Genomic DNA, 16,580 nt, shown 5'->3' with positions numbered 1-16,580 from the left:
AAATAAACAGTTGAGCCATTTTATGAAGCAAAGGAGCTTTACATAAATGTTGCAACTTTTAGGGCGGCCATAAAGCTTGTCATTGCCATGGAATGTGCATGTCAACTGCTATTGGGAAGAGGAGAGGGGCAATGTTCATTAAGTGCCAACTTGCCAAGAGGCAGGGAGATAGAGAAAAACCTGTTTTGACATCTTTTGCAGCTTTCCTCCAAACTGGTGCCTTTTTATTTGGTGAGTGTGGGTGATAAGAACTAGGAAAAAAGAAAAAACCTTAGCTGACACCAAAGAGGAGGAACCCAGTAACTTTTTTCTTACCATGAATAGCTTGAGTGGAAAGGCATTAAGTCAACATTACTCCCAATATGGCCCTAAAGGACGTCTATGTCTAAAAGGTGCTTGACCCTGAATGTTTATTGCTACTTTTAAATGATCACTTTACACTTCATGCAAGGATTTCTAAGCACTCTGCCCAGAATTTAATATGGTGACCATTTCCCTCGTAGAAAATGGAGGGGAAAGAAGGGCTCAGTGACTTGCTTAGCTCATACAATAATATTTCAAAGTCAAAATCCAGGACTTGGACTTCTGCCTCCTGAACTTGAACTTTGGTCACAAGTTCATGCCCTCTTCTCCTATAAACAGGAAATTTTTTATTCATCATTTTAACAAAATAATTGGGGGGAGCAAGAGGGCAGGGGAGAGTTTGGCCCTACAAAGAAATACTTGTCATGAAAAGCTAGGAAACTGGATGACTAAGTTTATAGATGTGAGAGCACATTTCTATTTAACCTTTCACCTACCTGGCCTCTAATCTTGTCCTTATCTGTGCTCATATGCTGTTCCTTCTTTTCCAACCATTTCCACTATGAGGCCCCAACTACTTCTCATCTCAATCAGCCCCTCCTTCCCTATGCTCTCGCTTAATGATGAATGTTACTCAAAGTTGGTTAGCACCATTCTCCCTTAAAGACTGGAAATGGTTGCTTTTTTCAAGAATCACCCTCCACCTCAACTGCCTTTGTGCATATGTGAATGGAAAGGGAGAGAAGGGGTGATGAGACCATGATTCATGATTAAAAGGAGATGAGTGAGAAACGAAGGTGGGTGTGGGAGCAAGAAAAGCAAGAAGAGGGGGAGGATTAATTGAATCAAGCCAATATAAACTATAAAGATTTTGATTTGTTTCCGAAATAGGACCGAGTTTACAGCTGGTTCTTACTTGTTAGCAACCAGTTCACTCATCCCTCTCTAAATCCTTATTCATTAATCTCCATAGTGAGAGCAGGTAGAATGTGTTTGTCAAATCAACTGGATATGTGTCAAAACCTGTTCTCTGTTAAGAGTTTTGAGAGAAAGCATGTGTGCCATATATGGAGGCATACAGAATTGCCATTTTGAGGATGTGATGGTTATGTGGGGAGCAAAAAAGAGGGCCCTCAGGTTATGATGTCAAAAGAGTGCTTAGCACATGGAACAAAAAGGAGTTCCTTGATGATGATGTCACAAAGTAGAAGCTATCTGCAGGCTTAGACTGATCTGAACCAGATAAGGGGAGAGGGGCCAGTTTTCATGGCTGCTAGACAATTTGGGTTCTCTGCCAGTGAGGTCTGCTGGGGTGGTGGGGGTGGTACACATATGTTCTGGCTGCTGGAAGCTATTAGAGTCCAGGTGAGCCTGGGATGGACATGTGAGAGTTAAGGAGTGGGGGTGAAGAGAGAGAGAGAGAGAGAGAGGGAGAGAGAGAGAGAGAGAGAGAGAGAGAGAGAGAGAGAGAGAGAAGCAGTGTGCTCTGTGGTTTACTTTTATGTGTGTGTATATGTATACATGTATTTATTCTGTGTGTGCATGTTTTCCAGTTTGGGAAGCTTTGGGGTTCAGGGCATGCTCTCAACAAAAATGTACCTCATTTTCACTGGCTTAGCTGAAGTGTTTATCAATGCCCTCTAAATTCACATAAATAGAAAATAATCAGAGGCCTATTTCCTAAAAAAGGATAAATCCTGAGTCCTTATTTCCCTTACAGAGAGGCCATGGCCAAGGTCAAAGGGGTAATCATTTCTTATGCTCCTGCTCTGATCCTAATTATGTACTGATATCCATTACTAGGAACAAACACTCAGAACCCAAGAGTTATTTGCACTTCAGTTTTTTTTATATTAAATAGATGTAAAACTGACATTGGTGGAAATACTTCCTGATCGTACTGTTCATGCAGGCTTTCAAAATCACATCGCTTAACTCATTTGCGGAGAATTTATATTTTTACAATACTTCAGATCTCTCTAGTGGAGCTCAAGAGAGAAGTTAGCTCAACGTCCAGTCACGTTTGTTATTACATAGGATATCCCAAACCTAATCGTTTGTCACAAAGGGCAGAAAGACCAATAATTTACCTTTTCTTCCAGGTGTCTGAGCCAAGTAAGCAAGCATGGAAACACTGCTCTTGGTTTCAAGCAGATCCTGCCAGAGGAATAAGCAGACCATGTTCCAGTGTCTTAGAAAATTAATGCGTAGTACTTGATTTATTGTTGTTTCTGCTGGGGGTGCAAAACCAAATTGCACAGCTCTCTTCTGTGGAAACCTGCAGAGGGATGTGTCATCAAGTTTATAACAGCTCATCACCCCTGCCCCCCTTCTTGCAGGGATGAGAATAGAGATTAACATGTTTTACTGCCAAATAGCTACTCTGAAAGTTACAGACTTGAAAGTTTGATTTTAAAAAAAGGTTTCCCAATCAATGTAAATTTGCCTGCACCTTCTTGATATTTATGAAAATTGTTTTTGTTGACCACATGCAAATTCTGACTTTGTTAGTCCATATGCTATCACCTAAGTAATCAGTAACTACCTGATTCCTCACCTGCCTTTATTCAAGATAATTGATTCTACTGACACTCCCCATATATTCCCATTATTCAAAACCCAGTAGGTTTCAAATACTCATCTTTCCCAAACTACTCCTTCCTACATTGCCCACATCTTCCAAACCAGAAAATAAAGGATGAGGAAAAAAATAAGAACAAGTTCAAACATTAAGGAGTATTATATGAATGTGGACAGTGTATTCACGTTCAGTAAGTAGTTTGAGGACTTTGAAGAACATGTGAGTTTTTTTGGAAACACAGAAGAAAATTGGCTTTCAACTATTAAATGTCCAAGTGGGTTCTTGTACTAGTTAACGATAATGATAATATTACTAATAATATTTGCTAAACACTTGCTATGTTCCAAGCACAGTACTAAGCACTGGAATAGATACAAGTTAATCAGATCAGACACAGTCTGTCCCATATGCGGCTCACAATCTAAGGGAGAGGGAGAACAGACAATGGATACCCATTTTACAGATGAGAAAACTGAGGCATTAAGAAGTTAAGTGACTTGCCCAAGGTCACACAGAAGGCCAGTGGCAGAGTCAGGAGTAGAATCCTGGTGCTCTTTCCACGAGACCATGCTGCTCTTCTTCTTCTCTAATGTAAAGGAGTCCTCATACAATTTAATCTAATTCAATTAAAATAATGATACCCTTCATACTGCTCTGGACCTGAAAAATGTATTAAATAGTTCTTATGTATTAATTTCCCATGATTAAACATTTACATTTTTCACCAAGACAACCAGCAATTACAATGCCTCGAACTAATAAAGAAAAATTAGGATTAAGAATCATCATAAAGCTCCACATGAATATGCGTCTTCAAAAAGCCAAGGCATGATTTATTGTAATGAGGGGCGTGCTGTTTTTCTACCCCCCCTCCCAAAAAAAGAACCAGTAGGTAACAGACTCTCATCATACTGGACTACAAGTTTTCCTGGCAGGGAAGGAGGGGTGGCTGAAGGATCCATAATGGAGAATTAAAACAACTCTTAAAGGAACAGAGCAACTTTTACAGTCCAGAACCCTCTTTAGAGTTAATGAAAGCAAGCACATTTATGTTTCTAAAGTAAGATTACTAAGGATAGATTTACCATAAAAATGGAAGCCTAAACCAGGTCATTCATAAAAGATGCATAAAGCCATCCCAGTATGGTAAGGTCTCATGCCAGCTCAGCAAGCTAAAGAGCAGGGAGTGTGGGAAACAAATGCCCCAGGAACTCTTAGGCTAGGATACTCATGAAGGAGTCTGAGCATGCTCTGAATAATAATAATTATGGTATTTAAGTACTCATTATGTGTCAAGCACCATACTTAAGCACTGGGGTGGACACAAATTAATCAGGTCAGACATAGTCCATGTCCCTCATGGGGCTCACACTCTAAGTACAAGGGAGAACATTCTCATTTCACAGATGAGGAAACTGAGGTCCAAAGAAGTTAAGTGACTTGCCCAAGGTCACATAGCAGACAAGGGGCAGAGCCAGAATTAGAACCCAGGTCTTCTGATACCTAGGCCCATGCTCTTTCCACTAGACCAGAATATGACAGTATGTCTGGAACAGAAACTCACAAAAACATAGTTTTAGATTAAAACATTTAGGAAGGGTGGTTCCCTTGGTTCTGCCCAAGTAGAGTTCATGCTTCCCCTTGATTATTGCACCATTATAGCACTGCAAATATTTTGGGGCCCATATTCTTGTGTTTTAGTGGGGGGTCTACTGCAAATACCATTTATTGAAGAATATCAGTACCGAGCAGGAGAAGGCAACACTTTATGTAGAAAACTCTAAAATATTAAAATATTTGAGAAGTTTCTGTTTAATGCAGAAATAGATGGGCAATGACTGGAAGTTTTAGGGGAGTGGTTAGACATGCCCAAAACAATGTTTTAAAAAAAAAGATCCAAGGCACCATTGTAAAGATTGTAAATTGTACATTTTAAAGCAATGCAAAGTATGATTGGGGAGAGGAGAGGCTGGAAGCAGGGAGATCAGTGATGAGGGTTATGTAATAGTCAAGGCAGGAAATGACAAGTGATTGAACCAGTGTGGTAGCAGTTTGGACAGAGATGAAGGGGAGGATTCTAAAAATGTTGTGAAGATATAACTGACAGGATTTGGTGACTGAATATGAGATGAATCAAGGATAGTGGCAAGAACATAGACTTGAGAGATTGGGTGGATGGTCATGTCAACAATGATGGGAAATTGTGGGGAGAAGATGGTTTGAGTGGAAAAATGAGGAGTTCTTCTTTGAACATGTTAAGTTAAAATTGATGGTGGTACATCCAAGTAAAAATGTATTGAAGGCAGGAGGACATGTGAGTCTGCAGAGATTACAAATTATAAAAATTAATTTAATACCTATTTCCCCCTCTAGACAGTAAGGTCACTGTGGACATGGAATATGTCTGCCAATTCTATTCTATTGTACTCTTTCAAGTGCTCTGTGCATAGTGAGCATTCAATAAATAGCACTGATCAATTGATTGATAAGCATTTAACCTCAGAACCAAATTCAAAAGACCCAATGCTCAGGGCATTATTTCAGCAAATAGTGGCCTTCCTCACAGAACGGTTATCCCACAAGAAGAAACCACTTTCATGGAGATTTCTTATCCTCCCTCCAAGGCTTACAACTCATAGGATCTCATATTAGTTACCTTATTTTAGGATGACACAGGAGGACAGCACAGGAAGAGGAAATGACTGGAAAGAAGGTTGAAGGATTGGGACTTTTCATTTTACCAATAAAGCACTGGAAAAAGTGTCATTACAAACCCTAAAAATTGCTTGCAAGATCAGACAGTTGTTTTCAGCACAAGTGAGCACTATAACAAAAGATAGAAATATATTTCTCTGAACCATCTTCAGTGTAATAAAAGTTTGATGCTGCTCAACTGCTCATAGTGTCATATGGTACATTTTGCTTTCTAAGCACTAAGTAAAACAGTGAAATAGGCTCTAAGCATTTGAAGATTTATTTAACTCTGTGAAGTGTTGTGGGCTGTAATTTGTATGGAAGATATTATGAAAGAAAAGTTGGATGGAATTGAATTGTAGCATATCTATTTGTTCATGTACTCTGAAGTGTGTTAGGTGCGCATATGGCCTGCACATTTTTAGAAAATGTATCCCTTGGTGTTGAGGTAGATGCTTTTGACATCTTTCAACTAAACGTGGAGAGACGGAAGTTACTAAGGAAATGAGAAATAAGAACTACAGATGATTTTTATAACTCTCGTCAGAATTAGCAAACCATTTCAATCTATTTTTCCTATCCCATTCTACCAGGAATTCACAAAAATAGATATTTAATGGAACTGTGAATGTTCAAAGATGATGGCTTTCACTGGGAAGGACATATGCATAGGGAGAAGAAAAATTGATCTAATCAATTCTTAATTACAACTGGCAGGATAACAGTAGTAACAATTATATCCGTTAAGCACTCATTACAAGTGAAACACTGTACTAAACACTGAGGTAGTTACAAGATAATCAGGTCAGACACAGTCTCTGTCTCACATGGGGCCCACAGTCTAAGAGGGAGGGTGACCAGGTGCTGAATCTCTCATATTGATGAGGTTGCTCTCCCGATCTCCTTCACAGAACTACTTTGAAGGAGATTCATTCATTCAATAGTATTTATTGAGCGCTTACTATGTGCAGAGCACTGTACTAAGCGCTTGGGATGAACAAGTCGGCAACAGATAGAGACAGTCCCTGCCGTTTGACGGGCTTACAGTCTAATCGGGGGAGACGGACAGACAAGAACAATGGCACTAAACAGCGTCAAGGGGAAGAACATCTCGTAAAAACAATGGCAACTAAATAGAATCAAGGCGATGTACAATTCATTAACAAAATAAATAGGGTAACGAAAATATATACAGTTGAGCGGACGAGTACAGTGCTGTGGGGATGGGAAGGGAGAGGTGGAGGAGCAGAGGGAAAAGGGGAAAATGAGGCTTTAGCTGCGGAGAGGTAAAGGGGGGATGGCAGAGGGAGTAGAGGGGGAAGAGGAGCTCAGTCTGGGAACGCCTCTTGGAGGAGGTGATTTTTAAGTAAGGTTTTGAAGAGGGAAAGAAAATCAGTTTGGCGGAGGTGAGGAGGGAGGGCGTTCCAGGACCGCGGGAGGACGTGACCCAGGGGTCGACGGCGGGATAGGCGAGACCGAGGGACGGTGAGGAGGTGGGCGGCAGAGGAGCGGAGCGTGCGGGGTGGGCGGTAGAAAGAGAGAAGGGAGGAGAGGTAGGAAGGGGCAAGGTGATGGAGAGCCTTGAAGCCTAGAGTGAGGAGTTTTTGTTTGGAGCGGAGGTCGATAGGCAACCACTGGAGTTGTTTAAGAAGGGAAGTGACATGCCCAGATCGTTTCTGCAGGAAGATGAGCCGGGCAGCAGAGTGAAGAATAGACCGGAGCGGGGCGAGAGAGGAGGAAAGGAGGTCAGAGAGAAGGTTGACACAGTAGTCTAGCCGGGATATAACGAGAGCCCGTAATAGTAAGGTAGCCGTTTGGGCGGAGAGGAAAGGGCGGATCTTGGCGATATTGTAGAGGTGAAACCGGCAGGTCTTGGTAACAGATAGGATGTGTGGGGTGAACGAGAGGGACGAGTCAAGGATGACACCGAGATTGCGGGCCTGCGGGATGGGAAGGATGGTCGTGCCATCCACGGTGATAGAGAAGTCTGGGAGCGGACCGGGTTTGGGAGGGAAGATGAGGAGCTCAGTCTTGCTCATGTTGAGTTTTAGGTGGCGGGCCGACATCCAGGTGGAGACGTCCCGGAGGCAGGAGGAGATGCGAGATCTCAAAGGGAGTGTTGCGGGTGAAAATATTCTCCAGGGTTCTGGATGTAGCTGCATAGTAATACTTACACATCTCTGAGCCCTTCTACATGCTGGTCTCCTCCTTCCTTGGGGAGAGATTAGGTGTCAACCAGGAGTATATTTAGGTAGAAATGTTAAGGTATTTTACAGGACAGAGGGTCCAGAAAACCTCGACCATTTGGGCATCATTTTTACTAACTGTGGTATTTGTTAAGGGCTTACTTGGTAGCAGGCACTGTATTAAGCGTTGGGGTAGATATAAGATAATCAGGCTGGACACAGTCCATGTCCCACATAGCACTCTCAGTCTCAATGCCCCTTTTACAGATGAGGTAACTGAAGCACAGAGAATTTAAGTCATACAGAACACAGCAGACAAGTGGCAGAGCGGGGATTAAAACCTAGGTCCTTTGACTTCCAGACCCATATTCTATCTACTAAGCCACACTATTTCTCATTTCCACAACTTCCTAGGTAAAGAGTATTTTCCACATTTTATAGGCAACCTAAGGGTTTTGTTGACTCACCTGATTTCATAGGGGAAAAGCAGTGACCTATCCAGGACTGAAATTTTCAGCCCTGGAAGTCTTAGGCTCCAGCTTGACTACTGAGACATGCTGACTCTCCAGATTTCCATTTGGGAAAAAATAAATAAAAGTTTTCAAAATGTCCAGAACTGCTTTTCATTTATAAATGTTTTGTTTTTAAAAACTCCTTACATTCTCTTTTGAAAAGCGAAATAATTTTCTCCCTTTGGACAAGTTAACGCCGATAATACATTTTGCCTAGGTATGATTCTCAGAATTCAGCCTTTTTAACAGCTTCTAAATGTATTTCCTGTTACACTGTTACTCTATACATCTCCGTATGCATGCATGGATGCCTTTATGTATACATAAGGGCATAGACATGTATTACACTGTTACTTCCATCTATCTGTAATTTATTTTAGTGCCTGGGTCCCGTTAGATTGCAAGATCCTTGAAGGTAGGAATCATGTCTACTAATTCTACTTGAGTGTTTAGTCTATAAAGTGCTGCTTAGTCCAGTGTTCTGCACATAGTTAGCACTTGACTGATTGCAGTTTCTACATACGTTATAAGTAGAAATCACTTTTCACTCTAGCATTCAAGACATATTGAATGTACACATCCTAAGCGCACAACATGCAAAAACATATAGCTCGTACTTTCTAATACTACAAAATTTCAGATCACTGCAGAATTCTAATACTGTTCTCAAAAATGTCAACTAAACCTCTAGATTTGGAATCCTCTTTAAATTGTAGACTATTTCAGTCAATCAACAGAACGTATTGAGTGCCCATTCTGTTCAGGGCCCTGCACTAAGCACTTGGGAGAGTTTAAGAGAAGCAAAAAAGACACAATCCCTGCCCTCCGGAATTACATTCTAATAGGGGAGGTGGGGAGAGCAGAGGAAAACACAAGGATATTGCTAGTCATACCAAGCGGATGGAAAAATTAATCGGTGAACAAATGCATTAATAAAGTGGTAAATGTAGATCGATACATTCAGCAGTGCTGAAGATGGCTGTTGAAATGTTCCAATGTCAGGTGGAGGAAACCAATCAGGAAATGTTTCCTGGAGGATATGGGATTTCAAAAGGGCTTTGATGGCTCAAATGTCCCAGTCTGGATAATAAGACCAAAGTTTTCCAGTCAAATTAAAACTAAAAATTGTTTGGTAATCTTCAGTTTTAAACCAGCTCTGATCACTATTACAGTTACTGAGCACTGTCACACCCCTGTCTTTAAGCATAATTGATCAAATTACACACCACAAAAGAAAGTCCTTGTTAAGTGATAATCACTTTGCTCAAACAGCTGGGAGTGAGTTAACACTTGTGAATTAGTCATTCCTACAAATAGTTTAAAGAAAAGGCAGTTCCTGCCATGATACCTTAAATAGTAGAGAATTGAAAAATGGGGAAGCAGAGTATCACACAGTGACATAGCAATGGGAGATCACTTCAATAGAAAAGAAGTCTGGTGGGTATTAATTGGAAGAGGGATTGCTCTCCTAAAACAAAAGATTTGAGAAAACTAGGACATATGGAGAGAGAATCAAAAATACAGACACACCATGTGTGTGAATTTACCAAGACATACAAATTCTGATTAAAGAAAATGTAGTATCATTGATAGATCAGTAGACAGTCTAGCTCTGATATTTGTGGACTGTGAACTATTTGAAAGTATTTTAGGTTGAAGTATTTTATAATGCACACAACAGAGAGTTTGCGAGGAGTGAGTTAAAATTTTAGAGCATGGAAAAATGGCATGGCTTAAATGCAAATGTCTGCAGTCATGGTAATAAAATACTCTTTGACCTCATTGGGTTAAAGAAGCACCACTTACATGTACAATAAGTGTTAAATAAGCCCTGGGTAATTTTCCAGTTTCTTGTGAAGGGAAAATTAGAATTGCTGAGTAAAGAAAGATTAATGAAACAGTTGTATCTCTAGCTCTACATTGTCTCCTCATTTCAAAGAGTGGTTTGTTTTCATCTAGCTTTCTAGATACCCAGTAGCCAAATACCATTTAACTCCTTGAGTTGACAGTTTTGCACATTTGATTCTGGCCCTTCTGGATTACAGTTAAAACACTATACTAGTAGCAGAGTTTCATAATTTTTCTAAGGCAAAATCATTTGCTTCAGAAGACACTGAGTAGTCCACACGATATTAAAATGTGCCATTTTAGAGCATCTGGGCTGGTGCTTGGAACGTAATGAAATCATTTCACATTGAAGAACATTTCTACACTGGAACAAAGAGAACACTATTGCTGTTGTGTCTACATCGAAATGTTTGTTTCAATTCTTGTCTGTCCATCTCCCCCGATTAGACTGTAAGCCCGTCAAAAGGCAGGGACTGTCTCTATCTGTTGCCGACTTGTTCATCCCAAGCGCTTAGTACAGTGCTCTGCACATAGTAAGCGCTCAATAAATACTATTGAATTGAATGAATTATGTCAAACAGTACTTTGAGATCATGACAAACTGAAACCAACTCAAATGGGAATTCTATAAATTAGAAATATTTTTTAGAGCTGGACCTTGCCTTATGTTTCTCTGGCTTATCAAAATCTACACCTGGGCCTACACCTACCTCCCACACAGGCTGAGAAAAAATACTGCTTGCGTGTGAGACTGAGAAAAATATACAGCTGTTGGTAACGTCACGAGGGTTTCCCTCACGTGGCTGTCAGTCTCCATAGGAACCCTCAACCAACAACCTGCAAACAGTTACCTAAATTTCATTACACACACCAACAGAACTCCCACAGAGAGAATCCTTATTTATATTTCCGTTGCCATAGTATCCATTTCTGCTGTGATCGCCTGAGACATACGTGTGTGTGTGTGTGTTTACGCATGCACATACGCATGCCCTCACTCTTGGTGGAAGCAAAGGCATGTTTGAAGAGTGGCTGGTCTAATCTATTTGGCAGAAATGATGTATGCAGTTTTTTGCCTAGTGAAAGTTCTGTGGTTGCTTTCAGGATCAGTTGAAAAATTCTTTCAGACTTACTGATGTGAATACTGTATGACCACTTTCCCCCAAGGCAGATTGTTTGCAAATACTGAAACGGGCTTTGGGATTGCATAGATATTAACTCACAAATGGATGAACCAATTTTGCCTAAAGTTTCCAAAAACAGTCACCTTTGGACTGCGATGAAGTACATGATGTTTCAGCCTCAAAAGGAAATTTGAGAAGGAGATTTTAAGTGACTAAAATGAGGAGTTTTTGAATGTGAATCAACATTAACTTGACATCACTGCATTGGATAGAGAGATTATGGTCCAGTGGCTATACCAAAGCCCTGAATTTTATTGTGTAAGAGAGTTTTCTGACTGAGTAGTTTAACAGAGAATTTACCTTAGAATTCAAGATATTTTCACTGAGTCCTAGTTCTTTTTGTAAACTCCATAGATCATTAACACTGTACTCAATTTTTAGACTGTGTCTAATTTTAATGGATTGGGGGGGGTTCTTCAGCATAGGTGTTAGAAGACCTTACTCTATATTATTCAATATCACAAGGTTGCTATATTAGAAATAGGCTACCAATCTGTACTTTTCCCTCATTATATTGCTCCTTTATGAGGGAACTAGAAGGATTTCCCATCCTAGAACACTTCCTGATGATCCATCCACTTGAAGCCAATTAGAAAATTGCTGATTTTATGGCACTGTGTAGTTAATTTGCATTTAGATATTTTTATACAGATGAGTTTTAAAGCATATGTGAATAATGATCTCAGGCTCACTTCAAGTGTGCCCATCTACTTCTTTGTACCTAACCTTTTCACATCCATGATTTCCTTAACACCGTAGTTAAGACCCAAATGTTCAGTTATGGCCTCATAAGTCATGAAGTGGTTACTTCCTGTGGATTCATTACCATCAAATAGCCAAATATGCAAGTTCACATCCATTTTACCTGCAGAAAAACTTGAAGATAGTTATTATATTACTATTGCATCAGCCTCCTTGCTGACTTCCCTGCCTCCTGTCTCTCACCACTCCATTCTGTTGCCCAAATAATTTTTCTTCAAAAACGTTCAGACCATGTTTCCTCACTCCTCAGTAACTCCAGTGGTTGACCATCCACCTCCATATCAAACAAAACCTCCACACCATTGGCTTTAAAGCACTCAATTACCTTGCCCCCTCCTACCTCACTTTGCTCCTCTTCTACTACAACCCAGCCCTCACACTTCATTCCTCTAATACTAATCTTCTCACTGTACCTCGATCTCATCTATCTCACTGCCGACCTTTCAACTACATCCTACCTCTGGCCTGGAACACCCTCCCTCCTCATATCAGACCGATAATTGCTCTCCCCTACTTCAAAGCCATATTGAAGGCACATCTCCAAGAACCTTTCCCTGACTAAACCCTGCTCTCCTCCCACTCCCATCTGCACCACTCTCACTTGCTCCTTCATTCATCCTCCCACCAACCCCCACAGCACATATGTATATATCTTTAATTCTTTTTTTATATTAATGTCTATTTCCCCCTCTAGACTGTGAGCTCCTTGTGGGCAGGAATGTGTGTTTGTTGTTATAGTGTACTCTCCCAAGTGCTTAGTACAGTGCTTTGCACACAGTAAGTGCTCAATAAATATGATTGAATGAATGATTGTAATTTGATCCAAAAATTTATTCTTTGAAAGTCAACAGCATATTTCTAATGTTAGGGTACTTTCCTCAAGAGAAGTTAGAAATGAAAGCCATTATTTCAAGGACTTAACTAATCGTTGGTAAAGATAGGAAATGTTATTAATGAAAAAATAAATCACTATCAGACTATGATTTCATTTTCTCTTGGGGATATGCAGTGGATTATCATCTTGCAAACAGTACCCACAGGGCAGCTAATGAGAGTAATCTATAAGGGGCCATCAATGCATTTCCCACAGAGACTTGAGTGATATGCTGTTAGCATGTAACAGATGCTGTACTTCTACCGGAAGCAGTCTAAATCTATTGGCGATATAGCATTTCCTAATAGGTAATGCTCTTTCATATCTACAATTTTTTTTTGTAATTTTCTGTAACCTTTCAGAATATTTTGGGGACAAAAGGATATTCTTTTATATAATGTTCTATGAGGGAAGATGCAACATCAAACAAGCCATATGTTGTAACTGCAAAAGATGAAACTGAAACAAAGAGAAGGAGAAACTAGCAAGACTAAACTGGGGGAAAAGAAATATGCGCATTTTGGCCTAAAATCTGAAAGCAGATGAAGAACAAAGTCTAGACTGTAAGATCACTGTGGACAGGGAATGTATCCATTATATTGTGTTGTACTCTCTGAAACAATGTACAGTGTCCAACACACACTAAGAGCTCAAATACAATTGATTGTTGTCAATTTGGGCATTACAGGAGTCACAAAGGAGAAGCTGCTTGCAAGTGATGAGTCTGTGTGAAGTGAATGTTCAAGCAGAGTGAAACCTTGGTTAAATATTTCAGTGTTTTAGTAGAATTACCATCCCAAGCAGCAGCAACCCTGTCTATTGAAAGGCCCTAAGCTGCCTCAAAGGGCCCCAGTGACCATGAGAGGCAAAGAGGTAGGGAGGTTCTGATTCTTATACTCAACCTCTACCACCAATAGTTACAGAAATTTAATGAGGCCATCACATTTAGTGAATGCTCAGAGAGGGTTTTGGTGCTCCATGCAACTGGAAGTTAGGATTAAATCAGGTTGAAGTGCTGATGGTGAAAATGGCACTAGTTACAGAAAAAAAGGGAGGCCATTGACTCCCAGTGGACTCTAACTACAGGATATTCTTACCTGTCCATTTCACCTCCTTCCAGTCCCTTGTCCTGCTTAGAGTAGCCATAAAGGCCAAAGGATTCCAGGAAGTTACTGGAGATCGCCCTTTGTTTCCTAGGAACAAAGGAACATCCCAAGCACTTAATACAGTGCTCAGCACACAGTAAACACTCAATAAATGATTGACTGAGCAAGGGCAGCAGTTGCAAGCTCTTATGAGTAAGAATGTATTTCCTTTCAGGTGGTTCATTTGTTGCAAAGAACCAGATAATTCTAATTTGGGTATGAAGGTCAAAGAAAACTCGGGTTCTGTTCCACCACCTATAAGACCTAATGTGAGACATATTTGTGTTGATTTTCAGCCAGGGTAGAGGGAAAAAACTTCATAGATGTGGCAGCAGTAAAAAGAAAAAGCTGCTCATCTTCCTCTCCCTCCTTCTGTACCTTCTCTCTAGTAGGTGTGATTGCAGTCTCCGGTTCTGATATCAGCGTGGCTTAGTGGAAAGAGCACGGACTTGGGAGTCAGAGGTTATGAATTCTAATCCCACCTCCACCACTTGTCAGCTGTGTGACTTTGGTCACTCCACTTCTCTGTGCCTCAGTCACCTCATCTGTAAAATGGGGATTAAGACCGTGAGCCCCACATGGGACAACTTAATTACCTTGTATTTACCCCTGTGCTTAGAACAGTGCTTGGCACATAAGTGCTTGACAAATATAACCACTATATTTGATCTTGCAGTAGATAACCTTCCCAGAGGCCCCCAGGGGATCATAGCTGGTGAAGTGCCCTGCTCAGTGAAGCAGGACAAATCTTTCCCTTCCATGTTTGCTATTAGTGGCAGCCTACAGAAGATATACAAATTTAATAGGAAGGCATGTTGATTTGGGCCTCTTCTCCCAAATAAGTATCACCTTAGTGCTTCACTTTTGGAGGGAACATTTAATGGAAGAAAATAAAAATAAAAGCAGGAAGAAAAAATAAAAATCAGGAAGAAAAGGAAAAGACTCCAAAAAGGGCCATTAATCCAAAAAACAGCCAGAACCCTAACTGCAACTGGAGTTTGAGCCCTGCTCCAAAAATGACAACCCAGACCAACACCAAAAAGCTGTGAGAACAATCTTCAAAGGACCTACCTCCTTCCTGGGCCCCTTCACTGCCACTTCTCCTTGGACCTCAACAACTGCTCCTACTTGATATTATGTGAATTATATTAACCTTGGGCCTCCAACACAAAAAAATTAACCCACACCCAAAAATACTCAGCAACAAGCATCAGCAGATCCAACATTCCAACCTTCAAATTAAGGTAACTCAGCTAGGAGATTTATCAGCTGCTTCCAAAACTGTAACTCCTAACATCAAAACCACTGCCACCTTCTGGGACACAAAGAGCTCCTTCCCAAACTGCTGGAGCTAAGTGGTCATTCCTTCATTTTACCTCTCCCTTTTTCCCACTCTGCCTGCAGCCCTCCCTGAATGCACAGTGGGGAATGCAGAGCAGGTGGGACTGTTTGACACCGTGGTAATGAAGGCTCATCTTTTTGCATACCAGCAACTGCTGCCTTCATATCAACTCAGCCATCTGTTTGCTCCTGAATATTCACATCTTTGCTCTCAGGGATTCAAGTACCTGCATTTAAATTCAACAGTAAGGAATCATCAGATTAAGCACTTATTGCTGCTAACAAACTCCCCTCAAACCTGCCCTAGCCCTGATGTGCCCTTCACAGTAGATAGCCCCATCCTTCCTGACTCCAGAGCCCATAAGCTTGGGTTTGGATATTTGATATGTCTCCCCATCTAGACTGTAAGCAAGAAACATCTCTGCCAAATCTGTTATATGGTATGCTCCCAAGAGTTTATTGCACTGCTTGGCATATAGTAATCACTCAAGAAAAAATATTAATTGATCAATTATGCCCCATTTAATCTCCATACTCACCATAATTTATCTTGATGCACAAGCTGACATCCTCATGACCACCTTCTCCACTGAACTCAACTCCCTTATTCCTCTGTTGATCTCATACCACTAACCCTCGCCTCTGTCTAGTCCCTCCCCCCTCCTGCCCACCCCCCCCACCACTTCAACTCTCCAATCTTTTACAGCAGTAACTAAAAAGAAGAGCTCCTGCCACCTATCAAAATCTACTCCCCTCCACCTGCCTCCAGTAGGGCCTCATTAAATACCACTGATTGATTGACCTAGTGAACCTTTCTTTTTTTTTTGGCCACATTGCTTTTTATGCTCACCTGTTTACCTCCTATTTGAGTTGGAGATTTTTCCCAGATGATTGTGTTAAAAACAGCATTCTGAGCATAGCAGCTTTTGATCTAAATGACTCTGTTTTTGTCTCAGGAGGTCCTCCATTTCAGGTGGGATGTATATCACATCTGCAAATTCCAAATTCCGGGGGACAGGAGATTGCTTCTTTCCCAAAACAGATAAGGCCTGCTTGGACAGGAGATTGCTTCTTACCCAAAACAGATAAGGCCTGCTTGAAGAGTCTCTTTTGTCATTGAAGAAAACACATTGTCCGAGTTCTTTTGTGA

At 40.8% G+C, this 16,580-nt stretch overlaps 2 long non-coding RNA genes across 2 annotated transcripts in view; one reads left to right on the top strand and one right to left on the bottom strand.

Moving 5' to 3' along the window:
- Positions 1-16,052, bottom strand: part of LOC114808216 — a 32,274-nt gene extending 16,222 nt beyond the window's left edge. The window contains exons 1-2 of the long non-coding RNA XR_003756062.2: positions 15,970-16,052; positions 2,394-2,581 (exon numbers count right to left, since the gene is read on the bottom strand). This is a non-coding gene — a long non-coding RNA (uncharacterized LOC114808216). The remainder of the gene's footprint in view (positions 1-2,393; positions 2,582-15,969) is intronic.
- On the top strand, positions 1,552-2,738 carry LOC120638172. Its single transcript, XR_005659680.1, has 2 exons — positions 1,552-1,668; positions 2,406-2,738. It is a non-coding gene; the product is annotated as an uncharacterized LOC120638172 (long non-coding RNA).
- Positions 16,053-16,580: the final 528 nt, after the last annotated feature.

Source organism: Ornithorhynchus anatinus, chromosome X5, assembly GCF_004115215.2.
Source record: "Ornithorhynchus anatinus isolate Pmale09 chromosome X5, mOrnAna1.pri.v4, whole genome shotgun sequence".
NCBI lineage: Eukaryota > Metazoa > Chordata > Mammalia > Monotremata > Ornithorhynchidae > Ornithorhynchus > Ornithorhynchus anatinus.
The sequence above is the reverse complement of the archived record's forward strand: the minus strand, read 5'-3'. Positions and strand labels throughout refer to the sequence as shown.